Source organism: Jaculus jaculus, chromosome 1 (assembly GCF_020740685.1).
Source record: "Jaculus jaculus isolate mJacJac1 chromosome 1, mJacJac1.mat.Y.cur, whole genome shotgun sequence".
Taxonomy (NCBI): Eukaryota; Metazoa; Chordata; class Mammalia; order Rodentia; family Dipodidae; genus Jaculus; species Jaculus jaculus.
The window spans coordinates 327,938,530-327,953,882 of record NC_059102.1 but is presented as its reverse complement, the minus strand read 5'-3'; the positions used below and the strand labels follow the sequence as shown (position 1 = coordinate 327,953,882).

The following is a 15,353-nucleotide window of genomic DNA, read 5'->3' as shown; positions in this document are numbered from 1 at the left end:
CTCCTGTTTCTCCTACCCTGTAGCAGCAGCTCAGCCAGAGGAGCCTCACCCTGATTTCCCAAAGAAATGGGAAGGCCAAGCTCAGGACTGGGAGCTGCTGCTGCCCTCTGCTGGCTGACCGTGGGACAGATGCCCACAGAGGGCTCTGGGCAGAGCTGAGGTTAGCACACAGGCTGGGAGAGGACCCAGCATTTCACACTCAGGCTGAGGTGGTCAGAGGGAGCTCACTCCACTGGGGGAAGGCCAGTTGTTCATGAGAGTGCACGCAGCACCCACACCCCCACTTGGCCACACTCTTCAGACCCTCTGAGCCCCTGAAATGGGCACATCAGGGTAAGCGTTCTGCAAACAGGACCCAGATAGCGCACTAGGTTTCTGGGCTTGTGCAAGCTGGGGAGAGTGGTTGATTTATTTTCTGATGCATGCTGGTCTCATTAGGGCCTGTTTGCAGCTCTAAATGTTGATGATTCCAGAACACAGAGCACGTCTCTTATGTCTAGCCCAGCAAGAGATCTCCCTTTTATGAGCGGGTTTTGTTCTGTGAGCAGTGGTGGGGGCGAGGGATGCCACCAGGAGCCATCCCCACTTGCTAAATTCCCCGAGTCAAGGGAAACTAGGGCCCTGTCAGGATGGAAATGAGCTTGCTGTGGGCGAACCTGTGCTGCGGGGGTCCCCTGCCTTTCCTCAGGGCTGCAGCCCATCTACTGAATCTTTTTCTAGACATTTGCTCACAGCTGCTGTGGGCCTCCCCGGTTTGTATTTAAAAGCCCACCTGCATCTCTTTTTTGTAAATTAGAATTTCACACCCGAAGCCAGGTACTGCTTTGTTCTCTTGGGCTTACGGCAAATATTTGCCAAATGGATGAATCTGCTCACATCCTGCCCTGGGGCCTCCCTCCTTCTTCTTGGCCCTACAGGAATGGCTGCCCGGGCGATGAGAACTCTCTGTTGGGTCGTTGGCCCCCTGGATGGCTTGGCCTCAGCCCACTCAGAGAAGTGCCATCTCTCATCACCCCTCCTTCCTAGCTGGGCCACACTTCCCTCCTATTAGCAAGTGAACATCCCAGCTTCTCCTTCCTCTTCCTCCTCTGGGGAGCCCCTGAAGTAAGCTTTCACATATCTGTGGCGTTTCCCCCTTATGTGTGTACCATTTATCTGTGGCGTTTCCCCTTTAAATGTGTAGCATTTAGAGCTTTAACTTGCCACTGTCCCTTCTAGCTGGTCAAACACAGCCTCATACTCATTGTTGGTCATACGCCTGATTTCTGTCTTCAGCATGTATATCCATAAATCTCTCACAAGGCCTGTTAGGTCAGATTGGGTTTCCCAAGTCCTCACTGGCAGCCAATTGTGGGGACCTCACTTCCCAAGTCCCCAGCCCTGACTCCCTGTCCTGAATCCAGCTATCCCTGCTCACCTGCAAGGTCCCACTGCCCAGCGAAGTGACTGCCTTGCTTATGGACCACTGTGTCACACCTGGGATCTTGACTGTCCCCTGATGGCCTGTGTTAAAGGCTTGGTCACCAGGCGGATGCTCTTGGAAGGTGGTAGATCCTTTGGGAGGGTCTAATGGAAGGTAGTCAGGTCACTGGAGCTGCGGCTTTGAAAGAGATACTGAGACCCTGGCCTCTCCTGTCTCGTTTTGCTTTCTGATGCCATAGGACGAGTGAGCGGTCTCCTCTGTCACGTGCTCTCAACAAGATGTGCCGGGCCACCACAGGCCCTGGAACAACAGGCCAAGTGACCGTGCACCGAAGCCCAGAATCTATGAGCCCAAACAAACCTTTCCCTTTATTAAGTGAATTGTCTCAGGGATTTTGTCACAGCTAACACAGGGGGTGCGGCCCTAGTGCAGCCTCACTCGGCTACTGGAGGAAGCTTCTCAGAGCATCTCGCTAACCAGAAATGTCCTCACTGGCTCCTGAGGCCTGCGAAGCTTCAGGGTGATTCCAGAGTGTCCCCCCCCCACCCGCAGAACAGTAACCTAGAGGGGGCCTTGTCATTTTGTAGAGAGGAAACTGAACCTACCCTACCCTACCTTCCTGCTTGTTTCCACACCATCTTTCTGTCACTGTCCCCGTGTTCTGGATAATGAATTACCACTCTGGGAACTTAGCCTCCCCCACCCCCACCCCATTTCTCTGCTGAGGTAGGTTCCGCAGCTTGGGACACATGCACTTATCTCCTTGGGGCGCGCCCTCCACAGGCTACCCCAGGCGCCAGCTCTTCTTCAAAATAGTCCTCACATTTCTTGCAACACATTCATCTTCCCCCCTTGACATTCTGGGTATATTGCCCTGGTGGCGTTTTATTCCATTACGCCTTCCCCGCTACGCCGTAAGTCCCGATGACAGGGATTCAGTTGTATTGACATGGGATCCCCGCAGTTCTTAGCATAACTCAAGCACCCCTACAATCTTTTCTCCATTAGTATTTTGAACAAGATACAGTTGCATCATGGATACTTAGTTTCCTGTCCTAAAATGGGGGACTTCTAAGAATATCCTCTGATTCTTGGGACAGAGAGTTATGGGTTGTTTGAAGACTTCAGTTCCTGAGACTATAGGGATCTCATCTCACCATGGTCATCAGTGGCTTTTTTTTTTTTTTTTTTTTGGTTTGTTCATTCTAATAAATAAGGAGAGGGATCTTTTGTTTTCCAGAAGGATAATTAATAGAAAACATAACAGATGTCTTTCTGTGCTTTGCGGCACTTTTCCTTCAGCTGGGCTTCTAGCGGAATTTCATTTATTTATTTGGCTGTTGGGGGGTTTTAACTCATTTTTAGCTTTTAAAGTTAGCAGACAAAATAAGGATTTCATTAAGGCATTTTCAGACATCTATGACATTGTGCTTTTTTCTTATTTATTCTAGTTCTGAGCTTTTTTGGGACAAGATCTCACTATGTAGCCCAGACTGGCCATAAGTTCACAATCTTCCCATCACTTCCTTCCAAAGGTGTGAGACACCCCAACCTTGAGTGAAATGCTTGCTGGAAAAGATCAACACCAATTTGTAACTCAAGGCATGTAAGACCTAAGGGCTGAAGAGACCTTGGGAAATGTGTGGCCCAGCTTGTTCAGAAGGCGATGTCTAAGCCATCCAGACAGGTGGACAGCTTTCTTCCTTGCAACGCCAGGAAGGAGGGGAAAGAAAGCACTGTGGTGGTGACGGTGTGTTTCCCTGGCACGTAGAAGTCTCTTCCATGACATCTCTGTGGTCATTTGCTTTCTGAGGTTCCAGCAGAAGGGACCATTTCTTGCCTCTACTCTCCAGGGGACACAGAACTTGCTAACTCAGGGGATCTTGTGGGTTTCTGTGGTGGCGGGGGGGGGGGGGGGGGGGAAGTTAAGGTCACCTTCCGAACTCGACATTTCTAAGCCTCGGGTCTGGGTGAATGATGACAGTATTAGGAGACATTTCATAATTGTTAGGCCTTAGATTTAGGATGAGCGAGTGTCCCACAGTTGAAGAATGGACTTGCCGTGCTTGGAATCATTTCACAGATGATTACACAGATGCTGGCGAAGTTGTGTCCTTGCCTAAGGCCTCACTTCTACTCCTCTGTGAGGCTAGGATTTTAATCCTGCTACAAGCTTGGTTGTCCTTGTGACCCCGTATTTCTTTCCTTTTTAAAAATTTTATTTTTATTTATTTATTAGAGACAGAGAAAGGGAGAGAGAGAGAGAGAGACGGAGAGGGAGAGGGAGAGGGAGAGAATGGGCATGCCAGGGCTTCTAGCCACTGCAAACCTACTCCAGACACATGTACCACCTTGTGCATCTGACTTATGTGGGACCTGAAGAATCGAACCTGGGTCCTTAGGCTTTACAGTCAGTGCCTTAACTACTAAGCCATCTCTGCAGCCCATGATCCTGTGTGTCTAACATGTTCCCCAGCGATTCTGATTCTGCTGCCCTATTGACCACACTTTGAGTGGACAGGACTTGGGAGACCGGCTTTTAACCTCACTGCTCCCCTCACCCACCCTTCCACTGCGTCTTTCTCCTGGAAATACATTATAACAAAGATGCTATATGGTCAGATAAATTCACCTCCCCTCCCCACTAGTTCTTCTCAGTCCCGGGGAAGTGAAGCACCAGCTAATGCCTCAAAGAGGTCTCATTTGACGTTTCTAAAGAGAGGGAGCTGAAGGTGAGAGCTAAGGAAACAGGAGAGGCGCTCCTCCTGAAGACCAGCAGGGGGCGCACGCCGGGCGGAGACGAGGGGAGGAGCCCGCAGCCCCTGGACCCGAAGAGCCGGGCTCCGCCGGGTCGCTCCTTTTGCTTGCGTGATGGAGTGCGTGGGAAATTAAAGTGACATCTGAACTGGTGGATGGATTTAGTCTTAACTCCACAATTTAACAGATATGTGAGCTTGGGCAAGTGCTGAAGCTCCGTGAGTACCAGTTTAATCATCTATAAAACAGCAACAATAACGTCCTTTTCCCCAGCCACACCAAGCAAGAACTGGCAACCCAGCATCCTCGAGTCTCAGACCAGAGGCTCCGGTTACCCACGCTCAATCCTGTGATAATTCGAGCTCGATTCAGAAAACAGCCATCATTTATGCAACTACACCTCACCAGAAAGACATCCCTTTAGAAACTACCGCGAGAGGAGGAAGTTGATTTTTCAACACGCTGGGCTGGTTTGGTATTTCTCTTAGCCCTCACGGGAAATTACCTAACAACATCAGAACGACCTCTGTTTGCTTTAATACCTTCAGGTAATGGTCCCCACGCCCCAAAACAACAGCAGCAACAGCAGCAGCAACCAAATGAACAGATACTCTGAAAACAGTATTTGTATCCAAGTGGTTTAGGTACAAGAAAGTCATTTCTTTTGCCTGCTTATTATAGACTCATTAGCACAGTTTTACAGCACCTGATCAAAACAAATAATTTCATCTGAGTGATTATGAACAACTAGCACGACACATTAACCCCCCTGGGGAGAAGTTGTTTCCCAAGCACGTGCGCGTCCCCACCTGTCTGTCACTAGGTCTAGGCTGCGACCCCCGTGCTCAATTAGAAAATTAGCATGGCCAGGTCTGACAGTCTCCCCAAATGCAACTCGGCTAAACCTGGCGTATTGATGGGCAAAGTAGACTGCCAGGAAAACTGGGCGGCTGCAAGGTCAGGGAGCTGGAGCAGAGAGAGCTGGAAGCCAAGACAGCATTCCCTGCAAGTAATGACACAGACATTCTGCTAAGAGCAGCAGAAACCCTTTGCAACTGCCATTTAAATTGGAGTTGGGGAGGGGGTGGCTAGGGAATAGAAACCCTATTAAACTGTGATCACTTATGTGCAGAGAATGGAAATAGACAGCGAGATGATAAAACACTTGAGAACGTCCTGGGAAGAATCCATAGTCTGTCTTTCAGAGAAAGCTTCCTAGGTACGTAAAATCACGCCAGCTCTGTGGCTGTTGCAGACACCCCAGTGTAAGGGGAGCCCCAAAGAAGCAGAGAAGGGAGAGTACAGATCTGAGAATGCAGACAGAGAGGAGCAGAGATGATTCGATTGGGACTGAGAACAGGGATAGGCCAGGCAGGGCTGGGTGGTGTGCCCTGCTGAAATCCCATGACCCCGCCATGTGGTGTGCCCTGCTGAAAGTACATATTCCCATCATGTGTGGCACCCTGTTCACCCACGAGGTTTATGCATGTGGAGTTCCCTTGGGCCAGGCACCTGGCGTGGCCGGGCTCCAATCTGACTTGGAGAGTCAGTGGGAGTGACCTGGTTTCAGACAGCTGTGAAGGTTTGTTCTAAGGCACAAGAGGTCGCAGCTGAGGCGCTGCGCTCGAGTCCTCCTTCGGCCCCCACCTGGGCATTTTGGACAAGTTTCACTTGCCTGATCCTAGGCCTCTGCATATTTACAACAGCAAACTTGAACTGGAAGCATTTTTCCATTCTTGTGAACTCTTAAGATTATGTAAGGAACTTGACAGCAATCATAGACCACAGCTGGTCCTCCCAGAGCCTGACATTGATCGACACGTTGGCAAACTTGCAAGCCTGTTACACAGAATCCTGAAAATATACAGTGGAGAAATAGTGTTCTTATGTATGGATAAAAAAGGGATTTTCGTATACCTGGCCTCAAATGGAAATTTCTTTCTTCCTTTAAGAATGTGTTCTGCAAGAGGGCTGGGTCTGCGGCTTGATAATATTTTGAGATTAGAACACTTGATTTTTCCTCCTTGTGTTTGCATCCTGCCTCACCCACCCTCACGTCTCCAGCAGTCTATCTCATTATTGCCTAAGAGCAGACGTGTGACAAGACTGTACCCAGAAGTAGCATGCAGGACTGGCTATGATTTCTCCAGAAGAGCCCTAGGGGTACACAGATGCTCTGCTGAGGGGTTCAGGGAGATGGGAACTTGGCAGTAGAGGCAGAGGCAAGGCAGAACAGGAAGGGGAAGGTGGTCTGGGGGATCCAAGAAGATGGGACTTTGGAAAGCTTTGGAAAGGCCTCCAGCAATGTAGCCTTGTGGTCTTGACCACAGCAGAGACCCACTGGAACTGGGGGGACTACCCAGGAGATAGGGACAAATACACCCTCAGGGACAACCTGGTCAGATTGGAGGACTGGATAAAAGCACCTCTTTCTTACCCTTGACCCTAAGGCCTTGGCAGTGCATAAGATCCGGAAATTGTACTGCAGCCAAGAGTGTTTTCTACGGATCTAAGCCCAGTGAGACAAAGGCTCCAAGCTTACAGTTAAAGTGATACCTAGAAAATAAGGGAGTGGTGATATTCTTGTACATCTGAGTGGGTGCATGCCAAGGACTCATACACACAAGCTTTTGTTTTACACACTGGAAAATAAAATAAAAGGTGGTTTTGTTACTACCTATACCTGGTCATATCTCTGAGTAAGACGAGGAGGAATTTCTGACCCCAGAAGCTCAGGGCAAGTGTTGCCTTTGATATGGTTGTGTGAGTTCAAATCCTTACAGGGCTCCATTTTCTCCAAATTGGATGGATGGGGACAAATGAGATGGAGCCTGGAGCTCTGATGCCTGGGTTCCTTGCAACAGCCCTCACACAGCAGATACCTGGTGGCCATTCAATGATTTATTGTCCAGACGACTTGGTCCAATCGGCAATGAAACCGAGTCCAGGTAGAAAACTGGTCTAGTGACTCTGGATGAGCCATATTGTTAGCAGTGATGGGGTGGTGAGTCCCATCACAGTGTTAGAAACGTGACCATGAATGTACAGTACCAGCTTACTGATCTGGAGGGCGGCATAGAGCTTTAAGAGCACAGACTTGAAGTCAGATCCAGTGGTTCAACACTTACCCCTCAGAGAACTAGGAATGGTATCTGGGTCCTTGTAGATGTTACTTTCATGTTTGCTACCAAGGAGAGAATGTCAGATCACTATAAGATAAAGTTAAGGTTTCTGGGGAACCAGGTGTGGTAGGGCACATCTATAATCCAGTACTGTGGAGGCAGGGGCAGGAGGGATCACAAGTTCCAGGCCAGCTTGGTCTCAAAAACACTGGGACTCATTTGAGGGAAGTCAAACATAGGGAAGGGAGGTGAGAAGCAACCATTTCAGCACTGAAATAACTGATGGCTGGAGTTAGAAATAGTGACTGGAAAATTTCCAGAAAGTTCCATGGGTCACATGCACAGGATGGAAAGAAGGCTCAAACGAAATAAAATCCATATGATCAGACACCTAATCATATTCTGTTCACATAAATGGGCTCCTGTGTCCCACACAGGAACCTAGTCAGTCCTCTCTCATCATAAAACAGCACGCCTTTAACCCCAGCACCTGGGAGGCAGAAGTAGGAGGATCACTGTGAGTTCGAGGCCAGCCTGAGACTCCATAATGAATTCCAGACCAGCCTGGGCTAGAGTGAGACCCTACCTGGAAAAACCAAGAAAAGAAAGAAAAGAAAACAAAACAGAAAATCTTCTATTGACCACTCCCAACCTCTTGTTGCTGAGAAGTCATCTTTTTTTTTTTTGATCAAATTCCTCAGACATGAAAACAGAGCACTCCACCCAGAGTTTCCTTTCCTAACTTCTTTATCCTTTTAGAGTGATCTTTAAAACTGTTTTTAATATTTTATTTAGTTATTTTTGAGAGAGAGAGAGAATGTGGATGCTCCAGGACTTCCAGCCACAAACTTCAGACGCATGCAGCACCTTGTGCATTTGGCTTTATGTGGGTACTGGGGAATCGATAGCCTATTATAATATCAGACTCAATATGTCCCAAAGTAACACAGTATTTTGAATCTTGAAAATCCTCCAGGACTAAAAACATTCTTGCCCAGCATGCCCATGGACTGCTCCCTAAGAGACACCCAGCCTGTGGGACCCACCGGCACCCAGCTTGTTCCTGAGTCTTCTAGAGAACTACTCAATGAATTTCAGCTTCCGGTTCCAAATGCCTCCAGATTTGTTCTCCCCTTCACATTTTCAACATCCTTCCTCCCACGCAGTGCATGGGCATTAAAGACCACCTCAGAACAATGTTAGCTGATGGTCCCACCTCAAGGATAAACCCTCTGCTGCCTCGGAACCAGCAGTTATCACGGGGCAGTGGCAGCGGTAAGAAGTGCCGGAAGTAATGTCGGAGGGTGTTCAGAGGATGGCATGCAGGGTAGAGGAGAGGCCACCCAACCCAGGGCACCTTCACCCGCATGTGGACGTGGACTCAGGAGTCAGCCAGGGGGAGGAGTGGGCACGCCTGGAAAAGCTTCTGAAGAGAAAGGTGAAGGAGAAGAGCCAGGTGTTGCCTGGCACTGGTTGAGAAGGTCAAAATTTGAGTTCAAGTGAGAGGTGGTGGGTATAAGGCTGGAGAGGAGCCATTCTGAATAGAACAGGGGACTGGAGATGGCTCAGTGGGTAAAGTGCTTATTTCATACACATGAGGACCTGAGTTCAGATCCCGACCAGGCATGTTGGCAAGCACCTGTCACCCCGGCGCCGGGAGGGGGCGACAGGCACCCCGGGGCTCACTGGCCAGCTAGTCTAGCCAAGTTGGTGAGCTATCAGTTCAGTGCGAGATCCTGTCTCAAGGTTTAAGTGGGGGAAGGGGAGAGGGATAGAGAAAAAGAGAGAGTAGGGTTAACCCAAACTAACAATGTGTATGTTAAAAAAAAAAAGCCATATGGAAACCTACTTTCTTTGTTACCTAACTGAAACAAATGTAACTTTTTTACAAATGAAGTTTGAGTGGGAAAACCCTGTGAAGGTTGTGACAGGAAAATCCCAGTGCCAGGAGTGGGATACTTCCCAGCGAGTTGCCCTAAGAGGGCAGCTACTGCTGTGTTTTCACTGACGGTTATGTTGTGGCCATCAAATTCCCTCTCAGTATCCACATTTGTCCCCAGAGACCAGCGCTGTCTCACTTCTGGTGAGAGAAGCATCGTTCTCCAGGTGGTGGTGACCGCTGGGAGATTCCGAACCGATCAGAGTGCTGAGAACATGTGACTGGTAAGTGCTCAGCTCTGAACGGGCATCACCACAGTCTCCAAGGTTCAGGGCACAGGGCAGAAGAGGTGGCAGGAAAAGTGTACAAGTCCGAGGCGGGGGAAGCTCTATGGAAGGCTGTCTTCCAGACACAAGGTGGCCACTGCATTCGGGACCTTACAGCCACCATGTTTCCTGCACGAGACCTGCACGCTACCGAGCTGCTTCAACGCTCTCTCATGGGCGATGGAGGAGGGCAGACAGACAGCTGTCCAAGTAGGAACTAGTTGGAAATACAAGGGGCTCAGTGGCAGGGGCTGGGGAGGGAAGGCAAGAGAAAGTAAAAGGGTGGGGTTAGGATCAAAATGCATTATGAACACGTATGAAAATTTCAACCAAAAAAGTTAAACGAGGAAAGAATAATACGGAGAATGATAGAGAAAGACACTCGATGTTGACCTCTTGGTTCCATATGTGCACACACACACACATACTCATATATACATATACCTCCCCACACCACACACACCTCATACACACACACAATACACACACGCCACATACCCAGCACACACAATACACACCACACACACAATACACCACACACATACCATACACACACAACACACACAATACACATACAATATACACACACACCACACGCACACAGATGAGACTCCCATTCCCGGTGCAGTAGAGGGTGCTGGAGGGTTTCAGCACAACCCACTGCATCAACCTCATCGTCTGGGAATGGGCTCCACCTAATTTATCCAATCTCAGCTTCCCAATAAACAGAAACCACACCCTTTGCTCCAAGCAGGCAAGGTGCTTTACTCTTTCCTCTCCGCAACTGAATTTCAACCAACAAGCATTTGCTACTTGGACTGGAGAGATGGCTCAAAAGTTGAGGGCACTTGTTTGCAAGGACTCGTGGCTCAGGTTCAATCCCACAGTAGCCCATAAAGCCAGTTGCACATAGAGGACCATGCATGTGGAGTTTGGTTGCAGTGTCAGAAGTCTCTGGTGTGCCCATTTTTTCTGTCTCTGCTTGCAAATAAATAATAAATTAAAATGTTAAAAAGCATCACTTACTGTTTACCTCATTCCCCTTAAGTGCCAGACCTCAATTATGGCCCAGATGATCCCAAGACACAGCCCTTCCTATGAGCAGAGCTGAGATGCCTCAACTCCACGGGGCATCTAGGATGATGGTCATCACAACCGAAGGTCATTCTAGGAGCAACGGACACAAGGACGAACTCTCCAGCTCTGCTTGAAGACCCGAGGAGGGGCCAGCTCTGAAGGTCTTCATGGAGAACTTAGTATGTCACATGCATCATTTTATTTATCTATTTGAGAGTGACAGACAGAGAAAGAAAGATAGAGAATGGGCATGCCAGGGCTTCTAACCACTGCAAACAAACCCTAGATGCGTGTGTCCCCTTGTGCATCTGGCTTACATGGGTCCTGGGGAATCGAGCCTTGAACGGGGTCGTCAGGCTTCACAGGCAAGCACTTAACCACTAAGCCGTCTCTCCGGCCCTCACATGCTTCTTTCAAGATGTAGAAAAGAGCCCAGTGTGGCGACACTTGCACTTGGAAGGCTGAGGCAGGAGGATGGGGCATTTGAGGCCAGTTTAGGCTACACAGGGAGATCAAATCATTGGGGAAAAAAACCCAAAAAACAAACAAACAAACAAAAAAAAACCAGAAGTTTCTCCAGTGAAATATTCTGAGCCCAGGAGAGGAAGCATACAGAGAAAAAAGGGCAGCAAAAGAAGGCGTGTTCAGAGCCCATGGGAAGGTCAGTTGGGAGGGTGGGAGAGGAGCTGTGGCTGGGGAGCGAGGGGAGGTTGCACAGGGCGGCAAGTGCCTCTGATTATTCTGAGCCCCGTGTGGCCTTCTGCCTCCTGGCTGGGTTCCTGGTCGTGGTTTCTAAGCTGAGCTTCAGCCTGGCTGATGCCTGGGGTGTCCTCTGACTCTTCCTACCGCCCACAAGCAGAATTCTGTCTCAACTGTGCTTTAACTGTCTCACAGGTGTGGTTTTACCTTCCCACATACACCCGGACGATTCAGAACAGCAGGAGCCACCCTCCACCTGTCTTTGTCCCGCAGAGCTGAGCACATCACACGTGAATCATAGGCTGCGGCTCACACACTTAGGCAGCCATGAAACCAGGCCTGAAAACCTCCAAAGCGTCAGAGACCTGACCTAAGATGTGGATTCCTCATTCTTTTCTAAAGATGAAGAATGAAACAAACACATCTGTGTTCCATAACTGGACATCCCGGGGGTTTCACATTACCCAAGTCTGGGAGCATGCAGAGGCAACAAACAGCGTGACTCTGCTTTCTACCCTCAGCACTCCCAAACTTCTGGATGCGCAGAAACCAGCGAAGGCCCTGTGCTGGAGACACCAGCTGCAAGAGAGGTCTCCGCCCTCAGGCCAAACAGAAAACCTGGCAAGACTGGCTTTGTATTCAGACAATCGAATCTAAATGCTTCTTGCTCTGTGCAGAGCTACAGAGATCCGAGGGGTGATTGCAGGCTATCATTTAAGATGGAAGCATCTGCCCGTATGGTAGTTAGGACTGTATGTATGAGTAGTGTCATGGGCATCGTTAAAAGAGGGACAGGAGCTGGAGAGATGGCCTAGCCGCTAAGCTGCATGCCTGTGAAAACTAAGGACCCAGGTTCGATTCTCCAGGTCCCACATAAACCAGATGCACAAGGTGGTGCATGCATCTGGATTTCATCTGCAGTGGGTAGAGGCCCTGGTGTGCTCATTTTCTCCCCCCCCCCCCCACTCCCTCTGTCTGTCTCTAATAAATAAATAAATAAAAACAAAATCTTTAAAAGAGGGGCGGGTTTTGTGGTTGGTAGTCGCTTGGCCTGGGCCCCTCTTCTGGGATCCACTGAGAAGCACCCCACAATGTGGGAACTGGAGGACATGGTTTCCAGCTCCACAGAACTTCTGGGGCCCTTCTCCCAGGCGTCCCTTCTGACTAGCGGTGCTTGGCACGCTGGGATTTCCCGGCCTCGGTTTTCCGCCTGGGAACAAGGTGAAGTGCAGGAGGTCCTAGACTGCTCAGGTACGGCAGCTTTGCCTGGCGTGGGCACGTAAGCGCCCATGCGCACTTCCGGGCACGGGGCGGGGTGGGCATGGATTGGAGCAGCACTGAGTAGAAACTCGACTGACTGGGTCACTGCTCAGCAGTGGTATCTGAAAGACACCGGGGTCAGGCGGCTTGTCTGCGGCCACAGCTCACGGCTGGACTGATGTGACCCCAGGACTAACACCCAGCTGCCCACTGCACAAGGCCACGCAGCAGCCTGCAGGGGACACGCCTTCGCCCTCAAGTCTCTGCCAACTCGCAACGGGGTGCTCCTCAACGCGCCCTCGCCCCTCTGAAAATGCCATCCCCAAAGCGCTTCCGCAGCAGCCAAGCTCTGGGATTTAGTGGTCCAGGAAGACATTATCCTTTTTCCATCTTTTCACCATTAAGGCCAACAGTATTTATTTACCATGGAGCCTTTGCAAGGCTGTGCTACCTGGTGCTGTGGGCTGGGATGATGAAAGCCTTCGCTGATTGGCAGTGACTTTCGGGGTGCTGGTGCTGGCCATCTGCTTCCCTTTTCCAAGGAAGACAGACAGAGCGGACTGGCAGTACCCCTGCCCCTTCCACGGGGTGGGGACAGAGGTGAAAAAGAGAGGTGGGACAAGGGGAAACCGCTTCTTCTACTAAGGCGTGTGTGCAAAAGTGCTGTCAAGGCTGGAGTTTTCCTCGGATCCCTCCCGCCGGGCACAGGCTGTCCACGATCCTCTCTCCTCCCCATCCCCGGCCCAGAGTGAACCCCCCACCCACTTCTCACCGCCCCTCGCGGGATGCAGGGGCGCCGCGACCACCCCCAGGAGGAGGGAGAAGGAGGAGGAGGGCCACAGACGCCAGCCGCCGCCTCCAGCCGCGTCCCCGCCCCGTCTGTGTCGGGGAGCCCTCGGCCGCTCCCTCTAACTGGGGGCGCTCACCTCCCAGGAGGAATCCCCGCGCCGTGGGCACCTCGCCTGGCTCCTCCGGCTCCCCGCAGCCCCAGGTGCCCACCACCGAGCCTCGGGCTCGGGAAGGCCCCGCCCACCACCGACGCGCGCCCCGAGAGCCCCGCCCACCGCCCAGGCCCCGCCCACTGCTCCTTGCCCCGCCCCGCCCCGCCCACGTCTTTTCAGCTCCGGGAGGAGAGCCCCGAGCCTAGGTACCCCGGAGCTCTCTTGCGAGTGGGGAGACTCGCACCTGCTGCAGTGAGAGAATCACAGAGGGCTTTGAAAGTCGGGGAGCGAGGGCATTGGCTACTATGGGTGCCGCTAGGTGTTGTAGCTTGCGGGGCGCAGACAGGAGGCAGAGGGTCTGCTGCAGCCTGACCCCCGGCACGTCCACCGAGACCGACCGTCCAGGCCGACGCTGCTCTTTCTCTCCCCAGGGCGAAGAGCGGGAAGCGAAAGCGAAAGCCGGAAGCCCCAAAGTGTCGTCTGGAGGATCAGTCACGCGAAAGAGCGCTCGACCCCATGCTTCCAGCCACAGCGTTCGGTTCCTTCATCTGTCTCCAATTCAGGAAGACGCGAGGCCCGGGATGAAGCTCGAGCCTCGGGCTTGCTGGCTCAGGCCATCTGCTGCTGCACTTAACTGCTGCGGGTCTTGAGGGGTTCTGGTCAGCAGGTGCTGCAGCCTGCGTTTGGGGACTGGGGTGGAAGCTCTGATTTCCTTCAGAGAAAGCAAGACAGGACAGACCCCGTGAGTCCCATGAGCCCAGGGTTCCTTAGGCCCCAACTTCCCCTTTCTTTCTCACCCTCCCTCCGCTGCCAGGGTTTGCTGCTGTGCTGTTTGGAAAAAAACCAAAAAACAAAAAACCATATGTCGGAAGAAAGGCCTCCCCAGAGGCTGGTACCACCAGAGTGTTAAAAAGAGGTGATTTGTATCAGAAAGTGGTGGAGTGGCTTTCTGGGGTGAAAGCCAGTTCAAGGACAGAAATGGCACAGTCTTGAGTAAGGGGGGGCATGGAGGTGGGACACAGACGGCAGGAGGAGGAACCACCCCACCCCTGCCTGTGGTAGCTGGAGTTTCACCCCAGGGCAGCTCCCACTCCCCCACTCACTGCCTGACAGAGCCTGGCGATATGATCAAGCAAAGAGGGGAAGATAGTTTCAAACAAAGCCTGGCACTTAATTACCACGTAAGATCTCATTATAGAGTCTTCTCAGCTCCCTTCCTTGGCTGGCAGCTTGAAGCCTGAGTGACAAATTGCCTACCTCAAGTAGCTCTCGAAGGGCTGAGTGGGGAGAGATGAAAGGGCCTCTGCCCACCCGCAGCCCCACTGTGAGGGGCAGTGAGGTGGAGGAGGCGATCCCACCCTGAGGCTACACAGCTAGATGGGGAGGCTTGCAAGATGTGTAAGGCACCCAGGACGTAGTGGTCACAGCAGCCAAAATCTGACCTAACAGACTGTGTTTGATTAAGCCTTCTAGTCCCTATTTCATTGGTGGGACTGAGGGCAAGGCCGGGGAGTTTGGTATAAGACCCCATTTACCCCTTTTGTAGGAAGACATTGCAAGTCCAGCATGTCAGGGTTTATAGGGGCGCTTTGAGTTTAGCAGCAGGGCTGTTCTGACCTTCACTTCCCAAGGCCCCACCCCGGTGTCGTTTAGCTTCCGATAAAGATGCCAGTTACTGGGCTCCAGGGACTCATTGTCAGAAGGGAAGGACTTTCACACGCCATCTACTTGGCGTATCTTCTGACAGAGGAGGTCGTTGAGGAAATGAATGCCGACTCCCACCTGAAGAGCCAGGGCAGCTTAGGGATTTCTTGCCCATGGCTCTAGAAGTGGGCATCCAGGATCTTTCTCCTGCAGGTGCAGAGGAGG

General features: G+C 51.3%; 1 protein-coding gene across 1 annotated transcript in view; it reads right to left on the bottom strand.

Moving 5' to 3' along the window:
- Positions 1–13,515, bottom strand: part of Tlr5 (toll like receptor 5) — a 33,156-nt gene extending 19,641 nt beyond the window's left edge. Inside the window, exon 1 of the mRNA XM_004653238.3 lies at positions 13,470–13,515. The gene's annotated coding sequence lies outside the window, so the exon portion shown is untranslated. The remainder of the gene's footprint in view (positions 1–13,469) is intronic.
- Positions 13,516–15,353: the final 1,838 nt, after the last annotated feature.